The 16,301-nt window shown below is 39.7% G+C and overlaps 1 protein-coding gene across 6 annotated transcripts in view; it reads left to right on the top strand.

The window, feature by feature from the left end:
* GHR (growth hormone receptor) overlaps positions 1 to 16,301 on the top strand; it is a 137,938-nt gene that overhangs the window by 48,555 nt on the left and 73,082 nt on the right. For all 6 annotated transcript variants that reach the window (XM_082783429.1, XM_082783428.1, XM_082783433.1 and 3 more), the window contains one exon: positions 2,202 to 2,286. The gene's annotated coding sequence lies outside the window, so the exon portion shown is untranslated. The remainder of the gene's footprint in view (positions 1 to 2,201; positions 2,287 to 16,301) is intronic.

The following is a 16,301-nucleotide window of genomic DNA, read 5'->3' on the forward strand; positions in this document are numbered from 1 at the left end:
GTGGTCACACACTGGAACAGGCTCCCCAGGGACACAGTCACTGCACCATGCCTGTTGGAGTTTAAGCATTTGCACTGTGTGCTTAGTCACATGGTCTGAATTTTTTGGGTAGACCTGTGTGGTGCCAGGAGTTGGATTCGATGATCCTTGTGTGTCCCTTCCAAGTTGGGATATTCTGTGATTCCGTGGTTCTCTCCCTGGGGAAGAGGTTCCTGCCTGCATACCCAGTGCAGCACCTCGTCCTGCCTGCCTTGAGGCCTGCCTTTCAGATACTATCTGAAAACACAATGAATAGTTTTACAAAGATGGGACTTTTTCCCAGCACTAGGTCATCATTTGAATACTGTTTTGTAGACCTTTTGACATGTTTGGGTCCATCTCATCCTCTTCAGTTTTTTTACTTTTTATTATGTTTGTGGGGGAGGTACTGTGGAGGTGAAATGGACACAGATCCTGACATCCCAATTAAGAGTTGCATCTGATCTTAGTTTGGAAGCAAAGAAGTCTTGGACAGGCTCTATCTTACAATTCAGCGTTGCAATCCTTTCATTTGCCACATAGGTTAGAGTAAACAAGTTTGTTTCTGAAAAGAACTTATCTCTGAAAAAAAAAAAAAAAGCCTCACCTGTACAGTTTATTCCTGTGAATCTATGTTCTCCTTTTGCTGAAGTTGGCATGTTTCCAAGAATCATTGCAAATGTGGCTGCTTGCCATTTCAATGTCCAGCTCGTTACCTTGTGTGTGGTACTGCCTCTTTTTCACACGTAATGAAGCGTCAGAGCCAAGTGCAGAGATAACTGGCTTCGTGCTTGTGTGGCTTGTTCTCAACTACAGCGTTGCAGATAAACAGTGTCGCTGCATGGAGTCTGTGCTATCAGCACTTGCTACCAAGAGTGAAACAAAATGTTCTGAGTACAATTAGGTAATCAGAAATTAGGACATTTCCCTCGTGTTGCCCATAAAGTAGCTGAGATCTTTTCTACTGTTGAGCAGGATTTCAAAATATTTTGGAAAGACTACTGGAATAATTTCCCCTTTGCTTTTGTAGTAGGATTCTGATTTTGTCACATGGAGATCATTTCCACTTGCTAATATCCTACCAAGTGTTTGGAAAGAGGAATTTGTCAGTCGTCCTTGTTAGCTCATTTCAGTCAACAGCTGCCTTAGACTTTACAGCTTTGTTTCAGTCTAAGCTGTCACTTTATTTTTGAAAAACACGATTGTGGCTTACAGGTCAATTAGTCTCTGTGAAATTAAGAGATCTTTTGAAAATTCACAATTAAATCACCTTAGGACTCCTTACCAAATTACATAAAAATGTAACCTCATAAAATGTGAGGAGGCTGTTTCTGAAAAGTGGGTTATTAGAACTTGATTGTGTATATTATGGGGTAAAAAGTAAAGCCTTACCATGTATGAACCTCTCCACTCATCTTGTTCCATGGTATATATCAATGGAACTAATTGAAGATTTCACTTCAGCTAACAATATATAGAAGGATTTTTTAAGCCTAATTAGTGTTGCATGTAATTCTTGTTTTACAAGGAAAATTCCTTCATTTATTGTCAAATGTTAGTTTAATTTTGCTCTATGTTCAGTTTAAGGATTTTCTCTTCTGGTAGTTTTTTGATATTGTTGCTTTTTTTTAACATAGTTACAGAGGTGTCAGCCTTTTACACCTTGCACTGTCCTTTTAATGAAAAAGGCTGTGTTACTTTCTTAAAACTAGCAGTTTATGAGTTTCTACACTGTAATTTATTCTATAATATATTAGGAGTGAGATACTACTCATCCAAACCCTGTTTGTGATAATTCTGATTTTCCTTCAAGGCTGGCTGATTTGCCTTGAAATGTACATTGAAAATGAGTCTTGATCAGTCTTCCTGACTTCCTTTTGCCATTTGAATCTGTGTTCATCTGCTTTAATGTCAAGGTTAGCATAGGGTGCTGCTGCTTGGCAAGCCCCCAGTGACAAAGGGGGTTTCAGGCAGCCGTCGCTGTTTGAGTGAGAAGCCCAGGTGCACCTTGCAGTGCCATTGTGGAGGTTGCCCAGCTGGTGGCCTTTCCCAAGACCGCCTTCCATAAAGAAGGACAGTGCCAAGGCAACTGTACTTAAAATTTTGTTATGTCATCTTCCCACCACTGTGACCTTCATCGTTCCAGAGCTCATGGTTTCTCTGTTTCCCCTTATTTTGCATAGGTGCTGGGATGGCTGGAGAAGGTCGCACTTCGCAGCTGAGCTGAGGGAGGCGTGAAGCATCATCCATCCCCTGCTGACATTTGAGGTAGTGTGCTAACTTTTATCTTAACTGCAGGAGACTTCATGGTGAATGTTGGGTAAGCAGAGTGATCAATAGAGCCCTGTAGTGCTCTGCAGGCAATCCTCACAATTTCTCTATTTCATTCTTACAGAGGACGATAATGCTATAAGAATTCTGAATGAGATTCCAATCATTATCTTATGGCGTACCCCCCAAAACAGAAATATTTGAATTAAGGCTATCAAATTCCATCCAGCTGTAAGCTGATGGCTTCAATTTTTGCTGAGCTCCAGTGGCCAGCATTTGAGACAAAGGGCCCAGTAACTGATAGAAGCACTTCAAAACCATTTTTCCATGTCAGAGAAAAATTATTTTACTGTGTTTTCATGAGACATTTCTCATTCATGAAGTTAACTAAAATATTAGTTGCTTAGTTTTTTGAATGCAGAATATTAAAACTAATGGGATAACATTTTGTGTTTTTCCAGGGAGAGTGAGCTTGGAAATGCATATGGGAATATAGTAGATAGAAAGTCTTAGTTTAAATGACTCTTAAATGGGATCCAGAATGAATTCAAGTAGTGATTCCGGTTCATATCTGGAGTGCATGTCTGGAAATTTGATCAAATTACAGTAGGGGTAAATCTGAATCAAACATGTCATAAAAATACACTGTGGGGTACAGGTTCCAGGCTCATGATTGCTTAGGCTGTGGAACTGGAAAGCTGTTATCTAGAGTTAAATGATTACATACTGCTTTACTGCTGCTATCTGTGTGCAATAACAGTTTTATGAGGCTTAATTGGTTATTCCTGTGTAAGTGTACACAGATGTAATGTTACTAAAAAGAATAAAAATTCTTTGGCTGTGATACACTAGGTAGAACTTGCCACACTATGTCCATATTTTTAATGTTTCTAAAATTAGATGGTTGAACTCTAGCTGCCTTCATTGTACCATGAATCTGTGCTTAAGAGACTTTTCTAAGGATATACCAATTCCACTAAAAAAGTAAAAAGGTCAGAATAGTGAAAAGTTGTTTGTAAAAATGTTTGCAACATGGGCATAATTTACCATCATAAGGAACCTCCTCAAACAAAACCTTCCTTGTGGTGGTTACTGTGCCTTCTCCTATTAAGATGAGCACCCTTGAAAGTCATTTATGAATGACTTCTCTCATTTTACAGCTGAAGCATGGCAATACAACCATACAGAAAGCTGCTCTCTGCTCTTTTTCTGGCTTTTCGTGCTGAGCAAGCTGGTTGTTCCCTAGCTAAGCTGCCTGGTCTTTGTTCCTCTACAAGCAGCAGTACAAGGAGTGTGTCTCGCTCTTGGAGTGCCCAGCTTGGACACAGTGTCTGGACTCACTTCTGAGCACCACCACTGGCTCACTCTGTGGTTCTGCCACCTTGTTTAACCTCGTTGTGTTTCTGTTTCCTATTTGTAAATGGAGGCTAATAAGCCTTAACTTTCAGGAAGGACCAAAGCACACTGATCCTCAGGAAATGCTGTTACTCACACAGCATGTATCACATTTGATCCAATATTAACACCACGTTACCAAGGGAGAGTTCAAACCATTTGCATTTAAGTGTGACCGTGCGCTTGGAAATTTATAGTGGATCCTTGGGTGGTAAAAATCATTTCTGTGGTGCTTTCTTGCTTGGTATTTTCCACTAACTAGTCTAGTCTAACTAGACAGAAAACATTTTGGCACAGGGAACGGGAACTAGCTTACTCCAAGGATAAGGGAGGGGAGATTATGCTGGCCAGATATCTTGAAAATTGCATACCTGTAATTTATACTATCTATGCCAAGTTAGTTTTAGATTAAGAATTGAAATGTGATAGCTGTTCTCATGTAGATCAAATAAGAGCCAAATCTTTATATATTTACTTTGTAATACGGATTTGGCAGTACCAGCTCAATTATCTGGAGGCAAGTTTACTTCTCAACTCTTGGTGAAATTGAGACATTTAATGCATTATGCACAGTGGGAAATGTTCATCTGCACATTTTCTAGCCTGAGATTAATAAAGTGTTCTGCTCTGAATAAGGATTTTGTTTATCCTAAATGAATGTGTTGCATTCTTTCCTAAAACTTAAAAATTAAACAGATGCCTTGTTATTTCAAGTCTGGGGTACTGAAAGTGACCCATGGATGTGGCAAGAGTAATTTGTGCCTCATTGACATTTAGAGCCCCAATGGAAGATAACACGAGGCGCAGCTTTAAATAGATTTTGAGAGTGCTGGTAGTTCTGCTGAATATGCTGGAAAAAATTTTAATATCTGGCCAAAGGTAGCAGAGATGTTTGTAAAATAACTGCTCTAAAATATTCCAGTAAGTGGCATTTCTTTAGCTATTAACACTTACCAGCAACCAGGTCAGCACACTTCTCTGTCTTTTAAACAAAGCTCTGCTAAGTTGCTTGCATACAACTTAGGGAGTAGGAAACCGTTCATGGTGCCATGAGTGCCTGAGAAAAGCTAAGGGTATGGAAATAAAATTGGCTGTTCTGTGCCTCCACAGTCTGGAAAAACTTACAGACATACAGGGCTTCTCCTTGTCAATGGCCTTTTAACTGCAGGGAAGAGCTTGCCTAAGCTGAGAATGTCAGTATGTGCATGTTATGTTGACAACAAGTGTATCCAGCAGTTTAATACCAACAAGATGTAATACTTTGCTAATCAGGCAACTTATCTGGTGATGTTAGGCTGCCACAAACTAGCCACCATGTGTGGATCATGTCTGCTAGTTTGTGACTGGGATCAAACCCAGATCAGAAGTGTTAATAGTAGACAAAAAATACATTCATGCTTAATTATAGAAAAGGAAAACAATATTATTGTTTAGCTTTATGGTTATTCTTCATACCTTCGCTTTATCAGTTCATCGTACAATCTGAAGTGTTTGCTTTTTACCAGTTAGTGATACAGTCATCAGTAGGACAATTTAATTTGATGTTAAATAAATTGAATTAAGTTCTGCTGCTGTTGAGTCATGTGGTACTGCAGATCTGAAATCAAAGTTAAGATTCAGTTTGAATAAGTCTGGCAAAGTCAAGCATTATGTCCTGGCAAATGGCTACAGGCAGTCATATTTCATTGACTAATATGCCTAAAATAGAAAGGAAAGTAAGAATGTAAGTATGAAAATATACTGCACAAAATATTTACTTGTTGTTGTTGTTTTTGTAAAGAGAATACTCTGCGCTCCTTGGTAGCCACTTTTATTCTGACTCCTTGCTGCTCAGATTGAATTCTGGGTACAGTATCTCATAAATACGCCATTTAGGAATTATTTGTGAAAAGCAGATTTTCCAGGCTAAATGTGCTACACTGAACCAGTGAGAAGAATCAGGTAAATCTGTGGAAACCTATCCTCCCAGACACTACTTTGTGTGCTTTAAAAATACACACCAGCAAATTGGGTCTTACCCTTTAGATACCACTCTAGGGTTTATTATGTGTGACTAGTAAAAATACATCAGTATGGTCCAATCTTTGGTGAAGCATTTTGTAAGCATGGATTTTGGAAAGGCTAGTCTCATTGCCTTTTAGCTGCAGCTGACCCCCTGTTAGCTGAGCAGCAGCAGGCTGTTCTGCCCCATCTACCTTCTGTGCCCTGCTCCCACAGGAGGCAACTATTCCCTTTCACCACACTTTTAAGCAATTCTCCTCCTTCCATGTTTTTCCTTAATGAAGGCAGTTGTCCTTCTTTTTCCATTCCCAGCAGAGGTCAAGAAATAGGATAAAGGAAAGGAGGGGAGCTGCTCCTGGAAAAGCAGCAGCTCCTGATATCTTCCTGCAGCTATGACAGAAAAAACTGGGGGGTTGGTGCAGCCTTCATGGCTTTAAAAAACATTTCTCATCTCTTCCAGGCACAGGTGGCAAAGGCTGAATAGCATCTTTACTTGGGCAAGACCTGCTTTATTAACTACACACCATAAATAAAAACCTACTTAGAGAATCCAATTTTCCATAAAGAAAGAAAAGCTAGTCCTCGTTTTCAGATGTTTCTCTGTAAAGCTGTACCACCATCTCCATTAATTTGTGCTACAGTCTAGTAACATCTGCTTGTTACCATATCAGATGACTTTCAGTCACACCAGTAAATTAAATGTGCTATTCCCATCAGGACAAATTCTTCTTGGAAAAAGAAAAATAGCTTTCAGGTTGTTTCAAATAAGCTAGTTGCTTAAAAAATCACACACCACGTTACAAGTTTCCTACCGCTTCAGTGGTATGATACTTCAACATTTCAGTCTCAAATCTGTTCTTTAGATCTTTTATCAAATATGCTTACAAGTATACCTAGCACCATTGATAGCAAGATGTAGAATAAGTATCTGTATCACTGAATGTGAGCCCTATGCATATTTCAATTATTTGAGACTTGAAATCTAACAAAACCGTTTTCTCTAATATGGAGAAAAAAAGACACAGAGAAATTTAAACACAATTACAAGCTCTTCACAACTTCTACATTCTGAGGACATTCCTATTCTGTAAGGGTACAGCTGTTGGATACCTCCTTACGAGCTGAACTATTCAGGAGAAACCTGGCTGTGACCCACAGTGTGCGCTTTTCTGTGAGATTTGTCTGAGATAGGAGGAAAGCCTGCTTGCCAAGGGAAAAATAAACTCAGTTCCAAGCCAGCCAAAAGCAGGCCCTTCTTAGCCAAGAAACTAATTTATAGACCACCGAGTAATCCTGCAATTAATTGTTCTCTGTAACCCATAGAACAGCTGACATCTGGATTCACTTCCTAAGCTCTGAAAGGACCACAGAATTTGAGGGGCTTGGGACTTCAACATGTGGTTAAAGCACCCAGTACCAATTTATATTCAGAGCTGGCTGAGAATACAGTTGATAAGCTCTCCAAAATCTTTGCAGGCTATCGCTTATACAATCTGTGAAAGCAGCAGCAGGAAAATATCTTATTTGAATGAACTATACTGAGTCATTATTCTTTATAGGATAAGTCTAGTCACCTGTTAGCAGTTCTGGTTGCTGAAGAGAAACTTGTGTGCAGTAAGTGAACGAAAAATCAGCACTAATTTATACATCATGGCAATTCAAAACTTGAAGCTCCATCTACTGCAGTATTCTTCAGTATTAGTAATGTTGGCAAAATGATAATCTATGGAAATGTGACTTACCTAAGGCCACGCTGTAGTGTGTAGTAGTACCTATGAGCAGTCAGTCAGACTCATAATGCTCGTTGTGATTGCTGTTGCTTCCATGTGATTCAGGTGTGATTGCTAAGTGTCATACGTACTTTGGGAGCAGATGCTATCTTTAATGATTTCTAAACAAACAGAAAGGATCTATGAACTTACATGGTAAGGTGTTTCTAAAATGGAAGCCTTTTATTGCTCATAATTAAGTTCTCTGTGATATCAAGAACCACAAAAGGGACCGTCAAACTCTTTCCCTTCCGTGCAGGAGGTTTCCACACATGATCATGCTGGTGAGACTAAAAGCTGCAGCTTAGTCTGCAGGGCCAGCAGTTGAGTAGGGTGGTTCTTGATACACTGATTAAAAGGGAGGCCCAGTTGCTTGGACTTCTGTTGACCATCTCATGTGAATGCACCCTCACTGCCTGTTTCAGCATGGCAGTGGCTACAGAGGCATGGCTGCTGTTCAGACTTCAGATGAGTTAATTGCCATCTTAGACCAGGAGGGTGCCCAGTAGGATTGTACAAAGCTCTCTGTGGATACAGTGCAATGTCCTCACCCGTAGTCTGCTCATTTTTATTGTACTAAGTGTGTAACGTGAGTCCAGAGATCTAGCTTGGTGTGGGATTTATTTTTGTGGATAGCCCTCATGAAATAGGTATGAGCATGAGCAGTAGTTCTGGTAGTTCCGGATGAAGGATCTGGCTCTCAGTAGCCCCTCGAGGCAGGTATCTTCCAAAGCCTGTCTGTGAACACCTATTTCTTTCTGGTCCTGTGTAAAATAACAATAACTGGAATGCAGAAAGGTGAATACTCTTCTCTGTTTTCCTTAAGAAAAAATAATTAAAAAAAAAGTTGTATCTGCTCCAGTTAAGTTTCACTTTCTTAATGACAATTTGTACCGTGTTGGTCTTTCTGCAGGGGAGGTAGGGAGTCTTCACGTCAGTGGAAACAGACATGCTCTCATGTGCCAGCCAGCTTGCCTTGCAGAGTATCCCTTTTTAGCTGATGAGTGCAGAGTTCATCTCTTTTATCTGTGATGTCCAAAAACAAAGGTTACAGTGCAGAGCTGACTATTAATCTCTGACATTTGAGAAGTGGTAAACACGGAGGGGGAGTTTTACATCTACTGCACTCTTCAATGCACTCTGGCAGGTAAATCATTGCACACGGCTGCAGTCCATGCCTTACTCTGCTGCAGGACTGTGGTGTAGATGCAGGCAAGCCACTTCTCCCAGTGTCTCCATTTCCCTGTCTATAGACGCATCATGACCCTGACCCCCACTGTAGACCGTGTATGGAGAATACTGTCTGAAAGCACTGAAAGATCTCTTTGCAAACAGATACAGTAAATTAGCTTTAAAATTGGTATCCCTATTTCTATTGCTTATTTGCAGACATGCCTTAAATTTTTTATTAGTTGCGTTTTCTTAGAGAAAATGTTGGGCATTGGCTCTGACTGAGCTCTTTCACTTTCAAATGTGAATTTTTAGTTGCAAGCTGCCATCATCCACTTCTGTCGTATTCGCCTTCCATGTAGCACTGTGCTAGCTGCAGGTTGCCACTTAGAAGATTAACTGAATGAATTCCATTCACTAAACCAGTGACTGTTAAGTGGGTTGCTAAATAGAGATTATCAGGCATGGCTGTTCAGTTTATTGCCCTTAAATGTCATGCTGACACGCTCCCTGCCTCTGCAATCCACTTGTCTCCACTTTCTTAATAATACTGTCATCCCAAACTCACTCTCCAACCTGTGCTGGTCCCTGGTCACATATCCTCTGACTTCTCCAAAGGAGGGGGACAAAAGATTTTCTTCAAGGCTTCCCATACTTCTTTCTCATCCAGTCTTTTTGTCTTCCACTCACCTTCTTCCTGCAGTGGAACCTCCCCTCTTCATGAGGTGGCAAGTAATCAGCTGAAAAAACATTTTCAAATTTCAGCTGAGCAAAACGCATGTCTGTGTATATGTGTATATTCAGTGTATGCAAGTGCACACGTAGACACAAAACCACATACACACACATACAAACTCTTCTGTTCCTTATAAGGAATTATTTCATGTCCTGTGCTAATGAAAATGCCTCAAATAATGCCAGTGATAAAATTGAAAATACGATCTAGAATAAAAGTTGGTTGAAGTTCTTAGAAGATTAGAGGACCCAGTACATACTGTACACTGACTTGAGTAAATTCAGGTAATGAAATGAGCTGATTTCACTCTTTGTTTTGAAATACTGGATGCACTAATCTTGGAAAAATCTCCAATTAAGTATACAGTGATTTAACAGCATACATCCTAAGCTCTTGGTTTAAAAGGTGTCTTTGATAGCTGTACATAAAAATGTGTATCAGAAGTGTTTGATTTGTTATAAAAGTTCTAGACATCCTGTTTGGATGTATGTTTGGTTGTAAATAAAAACGGATGTGTTTGTAAACCATTGGTGGTGGACATGGTCTGTTTTGGTATGTGAGATGCTTCATCAAAGCATACTTTAAACTTTACAGTCAGATTTTATAATTTCCAGATCTTACCACTGGAATTGGAGGGAGAATTTAATTGGCTTTTTAAAACTTTATAAAAGGTTTGGACAGCAATCAGCTTTTATTCACCAGTATTACTTACCTAATTAAAATCTGTTTGACAATGCTGCATGTAAAAATACAAAATAGTCTTTTCCCCATGCTGGTATCATTTAGTCTCTCATAACTATGCGTTGACATAGACAATTAAGAATTAAGGATCTAGCTCAAGATTTTCTATACGGCTATGCAAAGTGTTCTGTGTGTATGTGTGTGTGTGTGTGTTCAATGCAGTAAGCTGCTTTTTGGTGAATACACACAGGTTATGTGTTCAGATTTGTGTGCCCCTGAAGCACCACACCTGTGAAGAATAGGGTCGCGCAACGGTATTGGTATGATCTTAGACATTAGACATGGAAAGCAGTTGCAGTCATGGTGGTTCTCATTACAAGAAAACTTCTTAAACAGAGAATTTTACTTTATATTGTTCTGGATAATAGTTTTGTTGAAAAGATGCAAATTGATTTTCTAACTCAACGTCAGCTTAAACCATAGTTAAAGTAAATGTAAATTAAATCAATATAAACTATACTTTAAACTGATACGAACTTCAGGACACACAAAGCTGCATCAGTTTAAATGCACTGCTTATAGCTATGCCTTCAGTCGAGTTTATTAATCTTTACATGTTCACCACTGATTTGTAGAGAAAGTTGTTGGCAGTGTGTGAGGTGTGAAAGTTCTCCTGCTCCTTTCAGCAGATGACCAATGTGAATATGTGAGTACTTTTGCATCATGAGTGGTCACACAGAAATCCTGTTCATGTCCTTTGTCTGTCTTTTACCAGCTTCCATTTAATCCAGTATTTAAATCAAAGACTTCCTTAATGCCTTACAGGCTTTGTTATGTAGTCTTTAATCTGATTAGCAGTACATGAATAATTTAGCATGCAACTGAACCATGTAATTCATTTGTCCCATAGTAATGAACTGTTAAGTAGTTCCATTAGTCTAGGATAAATACCAAAGTCTTTAACTTAAATTTTACAACTTTTTGAAAATGTTTTCCTTGGATGAGAAACATTTTTGTATAAATACAATTAAAATTGAACTCGTTGCTCCCAGATGTCCTGAAATTACTCTTTGACATCTGAAAGGCAAGTTTGGGTTCAAGATGATTAACACAAACTGAGGATGCTTGCTTGGCTATAACCAAACCCCATTTCACCTGAGGTCAGCAGGAGCTGCATTGTGTATATCAGCTTCTCTTGCAGCACCCATCTCTGTCCATGATCAGTTGATCCTGATACAGAAAAGTGCAAGAGATGAGATATGTATTTCTAACAAGTGTGCTGAAGCTGGATTTAGTAACTGGCTGTAATTGCCCAAATGTTAGCTACTACGCTTATCGTTTAATGCAAATACTAGCATGCAGAAGAGGGCTTGCAAGAAAATACAGGCTAGAACAGTGTAATTGGCCTGCTGTATGGTGACAATCAGTAGCACATATAAGAAGGTGCTTTAATATTAAGCATGTAAATAATCCTGTCAATTCCAACCCAAACTCCCAGTAATGCCACATGGGTTGCTTGCCAGCATCATTCCCATGTTCACAGTCTTCATAATTTCTGCAAGGTTCTAAGAGCTCTGGTTTTGTTAGGGAAATCACTTAGCCATGTTCTTGTGTTAAATATATAAATTTACCTGCTTAAAATCAGATGTCTATAACTGCTTTGCTGGATTGGGTCTAGACTACTGCGCCCTGCTGGGATTTAAACTTTACTGATATCTGAAAAGCTCATAGCTGACACTGAAAAGCTACTCTTTTTTGTACACTAGCACAAAATTGTTTTACAGCACTGGGAATATCATTTAATTTCTTTATGTAAATTGAGAATAATTACCTTAGTCAAATGTTTTTCTTTCAGAAGAAGCAATTTTTTAGCACAGATTTCTAGGAGGTTGGTTCTAGATGCAGATTCAGACATTTCTTTTCCTTTCTTGTTACAATATTTGACATTAAGTTGATGTGATACATTTCTTTAAACAAACAATATACTTTTTGCTCAGAAAAAATCTTTTACTTCCTTTTGCAATTGTACAAACATATATATTTTAAAAAAAGAAAAAAAAAAAACTGAATTATGTGTTTTGGTTGTCTGCTATCTTAATAAATAATAATAAAAAAACAAAGCCACAGGAAAATTACTGCTGTTGTGGAGGAGAGTGTTTATATAGCCTGAAAAAACTACCACCCTCATACACAGGCTGGGGTGCTCTTTCTTAGTGATACAAGAGCGTGTAAAGCTAGATATCAACTCAAGAATTCACATCAGCATGAGAGCAGCTAAATGTCATTTCATTCAGCTGATATGCATCTACTTTGCTGCTTTGTTTTCTTTTGGGGGATGAAAAGCAAACAAAGCAGCTTAGACTTGTCCAAATTGAAAAGTTTCTTTATGTGTGGTAGACAGAAACTTAATTGTATTGGTTCTCTTTTAGCAGATGTCTTCCAAAGGAGGTGACCTACTGGGCTTCACGTTAATATCCTCCCTGTATGTACCTGGTCCATCAGGTTACTGTTGTCAAAGCATAACAGGCTGTGTTGTAAATAAAGAATTGATATGCCATATACCACAGCCATCCTGGGACTTCGTAGCCTGGTTCTTAGAGTATCCCTTTAGAGCTGCTTTAACCTAAAAGAGCTTTCAGTGCAATCCCAGCACAATGGCAAAACTGCAGATTCACTGAAGGTCTCCTTAACAACATGTAAGAATTGATTATCATTTGGCCTGTTACCAGTTTAAATTTGGTTTAAATCAGAGTAATTATCTGACACATGTGTCCATGAGAAAAAGAAATCAGCTCTGATCAAAGTATTGAAGTTGTCCATTACAATAGAGATATAATTAAATTAAATCAGGACTTGTTGAAATATATCAAATGTGGTCTTGAAATGGAGTTCTCATATAGTCTGTATTCCAAAACGAAGTTTGTTTAGGTGAAAAAAAAAAAAAAAAAGGATTTTGGAAATGTGAGCAGTTTTTTCATAGATTCCACTTCCAACTTGAATACTTCAAAATCTTATAAATGATTTGACTTACGTAGAGCTCTAATTAATAACACAATTATCTTTTCCATTCCAAATCTTTTCCATTCTTTTACTTTTTTAAGGAGATTCACCTCTTAATATTCATCAAATTTGCATGAAGCCATGCATAGTAATTGTAGCCGTGTTCCAGTCCCTCATTCTTTCCCAGCCTTCTGTTTATTTCCTTAGAAATGCACCCCTTATGGGATTTTTTAATTATTATTATCTGCAGTTCATAATTTCTGTTTCTGTGGTGTTATTCCATGTCCTTTTCATATCCTGGCTTACCACACACGCTGGGTGAACGGTGTGTTGTTCATCCCAGCAGAGACGGTTCGTTATTTCTGTTTGTTAACATGGACGAGTATATAGCACTGACAAGGACTCTATAAAAACAGGCATTCATCCAAGTGCTGCTGATGACTCAATCAAGCTGTAATATCAGCAAGCAAGCAAAGAAGTCTTTAGGTCTGTGGCAGCTTTAGATTGTGCTGATTTGAAAGGCTATAACTCATTTCATCTGCAGAATGACTCTGTCCTGTTGGCATTTAGTGAAATGAGGGTAAGCAGGCAAAGTGATTTCAGCTATGCATATTGAGCCAAACCTGTGTGAAATACGTTATGCAAGCACAGAAAGATTTTCTCTTTGTGTAACTGATCTTGCCATGAGATAGCTTGTAAGGAATGTACACGCTGCAAAAAAAGAAAGGTTCTTCCCCCAAAAAATTCTGCAAGGGTATGTACATACATATTTTGTATTTGATTAAACGTGCTTTAGAGTGGTGCAGAGCTTGAGAGGCTGGACTTGCATGCCCTTCTCCTCAGCCCTCATTCCTACTTGATGATGGCTGTATTTATGTGTGTTTGCATGCGCTGCAAGCTCTTGTGTCCTTGCCTGTTTGTGATTGATGGAATGATGAAAGGTAGAAATATAAAGAAAAAAAATATTACATCTTCTCGGATTAGTCCTTCACTCAGTAATGTTGTTCAGTTTGCAGCAGAGAAGCCACCTTTGGTTCTGGAATAGTTGCACATGTGTTATTTGGCAAGCAAAGTGAAACTGAAGGAGGTTACAGGGGAAAAAAAAAATCCCATGTTTGGAGTACTTGGAGTCCAGTGAGTTAATGGAGATGGCAAAAGCAAGAATTCCTTCTTAGGCATAATTTAATGAAGTGTAATATCCTTCTCTTTCCTTCAGGTCCTTTCAGGTTCAGGACCCATCTAAATGTAAAGATCTCGCTTCAAACAACAGTTTTGTTTATAAGCAAAACTCTTTATGATTTGCTCCGAGTGTCAACATAGTTGTTTGTCCAGAGTAGATGCAAACCACTCAGTAGGCTATAACTAAACAATTTATTTTTTCATGGGTTTTCTTAGCCTGGTTTCCCCTGTCTGTGCTGACTCTGTTCACGTCCCACTGGAGAGATGTGTTTAAATTCACTTGTGATTGACCTTACTCCAACACTGCTATAGAAAAGGGCCAGGAATTTTTCTATCCTTTTATAACTCCTGGCTCCCTTTCTCCACTGAAGCAATTAGCCTGAGCTGACCTCTAGCCAAATGTTCCTGTGGTCAAGTTTCAGCTGCCTTGAGGACAGTCAGCTGTTGTAATTATTTTTCTGGTTTTAGCTCTCTTCGTTCTTACGAACTGCAGGAGTTGGGCAAGACGTAGACTATTATTCTTTAGAATAGCAGGTATTAAAGACACTGAAATGTCTTGTTCTGCTCGATAACAGGGACTTTATTAGTGGTATTTGTCTTTCATACAGATGCAAGGAGGCAGAGATTACTAGATTGTGAAAGGTCAGGTTTATCCTAAAGCAGATCAGAGGAGAAAAGCTGTCTCTCACTAGGTTAACACTGCAGCCTCTGAACAATGCTGTTCTTGTGAGCTTGCACAAGTGTTATAGAGGAACAAGAGCAGGCTGTTGCAAACCACACATGTGAGAACCTTGTGCAAGGTGGTCGTCTAATGGTGAAGCAGATGGTGCTCCAGAGGAGTCTTCTGTCTGAAATTTTATTCTGTACCGCCAAAATCAGTATCGTGGTGGGGCAGCTCCTGTTGTGCTGCAGATTTTCTCCCACGAGCCTACAGCTGTGGGAGCTCTTTGTAGACGTGCTGGGTGCAGAGAGGCGACACAGACCCTGGTGCTTCACACAGCATGCAGAGCTCCTTCTGCCTGGGGGTGGGGGGTGGGGGAACCTTGAGCACGAGCCCTGTCCCACGAGCTCTGGGTTTGAGCTCCAAGGGAAGAAGCACAGTTTGCCTTTTCCAGGTCCTGTTGTACAAAGTGGGGAGTGTGACCCTTCTGTATTTTCACATGAGAGCAGCCACCATGTTTGACGTCAGTCTTGTCTGTACTGGGTATGTTCAGACTACACCTGTTGGCTTTTTCTGTTACAATTTATTACAATTAGTTGTTAAAATAAATGTTTATGCATTGATTTTAACTGGAACAATTTCCTGATGGCGTTCGCTGCAGCAGGTATGTAAACAAGACCGCTAGCACACGAGGAAGAGCAGTGCTGGAGCAGGATTGTTTTTATCTGCAGCAGCAAGGCCTTACTGAGGTTTAACGTGATAGTTGACCTCTGGGATACATTTCCAGACTCCTGGGTTAGTGCTCTATCTGTCAAACCAGTCCTCCTTGCAGGAAGCTCAGATAAGTCCTTGTCCCAGCACACGAAGGGGACAGCCCTGCCTGTGGTGGCTGCGCCTGGGAGATGATCCCGTTCTCAGCACGGTGCTGCTCGGCGCGGTGTGGTTGTAACAACCTCTGCTCACAGATGTGCTGTGAATGACCGACTGTGCTGATCGTTTTGCGTGGAGAACTCCCAGGAGGGTTGTGTTATTTTTTTTCATGTCCTGTCATTAAGCAGGAAGAGGTAGGAAAGTTTGGAGAAGAGCAAAATGAGCAGAGGTTGGTGGACAGGAGAGAGCAGGCAGGTGTGATCAGAGGCAAGCATGGGATGTCTGGGTGTTACAGCGCGGAGGGCAGAGCAGGGTTGTAAATAGAGTGACGTGCTCAGGGCTGTGAAAGAGAGAACAAAACTTTAGGGAGAAAGTGGAGAGGCTGTAAGGGGTGGGGGATGTCTGACAGGGCACGAGCTGTCTAAGAGGAGGGGAACTGGCAAGTACAGTGAAGCATTTCTGTAGAAGATTTATTAATAAGAAACAATAAGAATCCTCTAAACATAAGTACAGACAGAGTTGGGGGAACAATTGAGCAAGCTGAAAACAT

This window comes from Aythya marila (genome assembly GCF_965140915.1).
Source record: "Aythya marila genome assembly, chromosome: Z".
NCBI lineage: Eukaryota > Metazoa > Chordata > Aves > Anseriformes > Anatidae > Aythya > Aythya marila.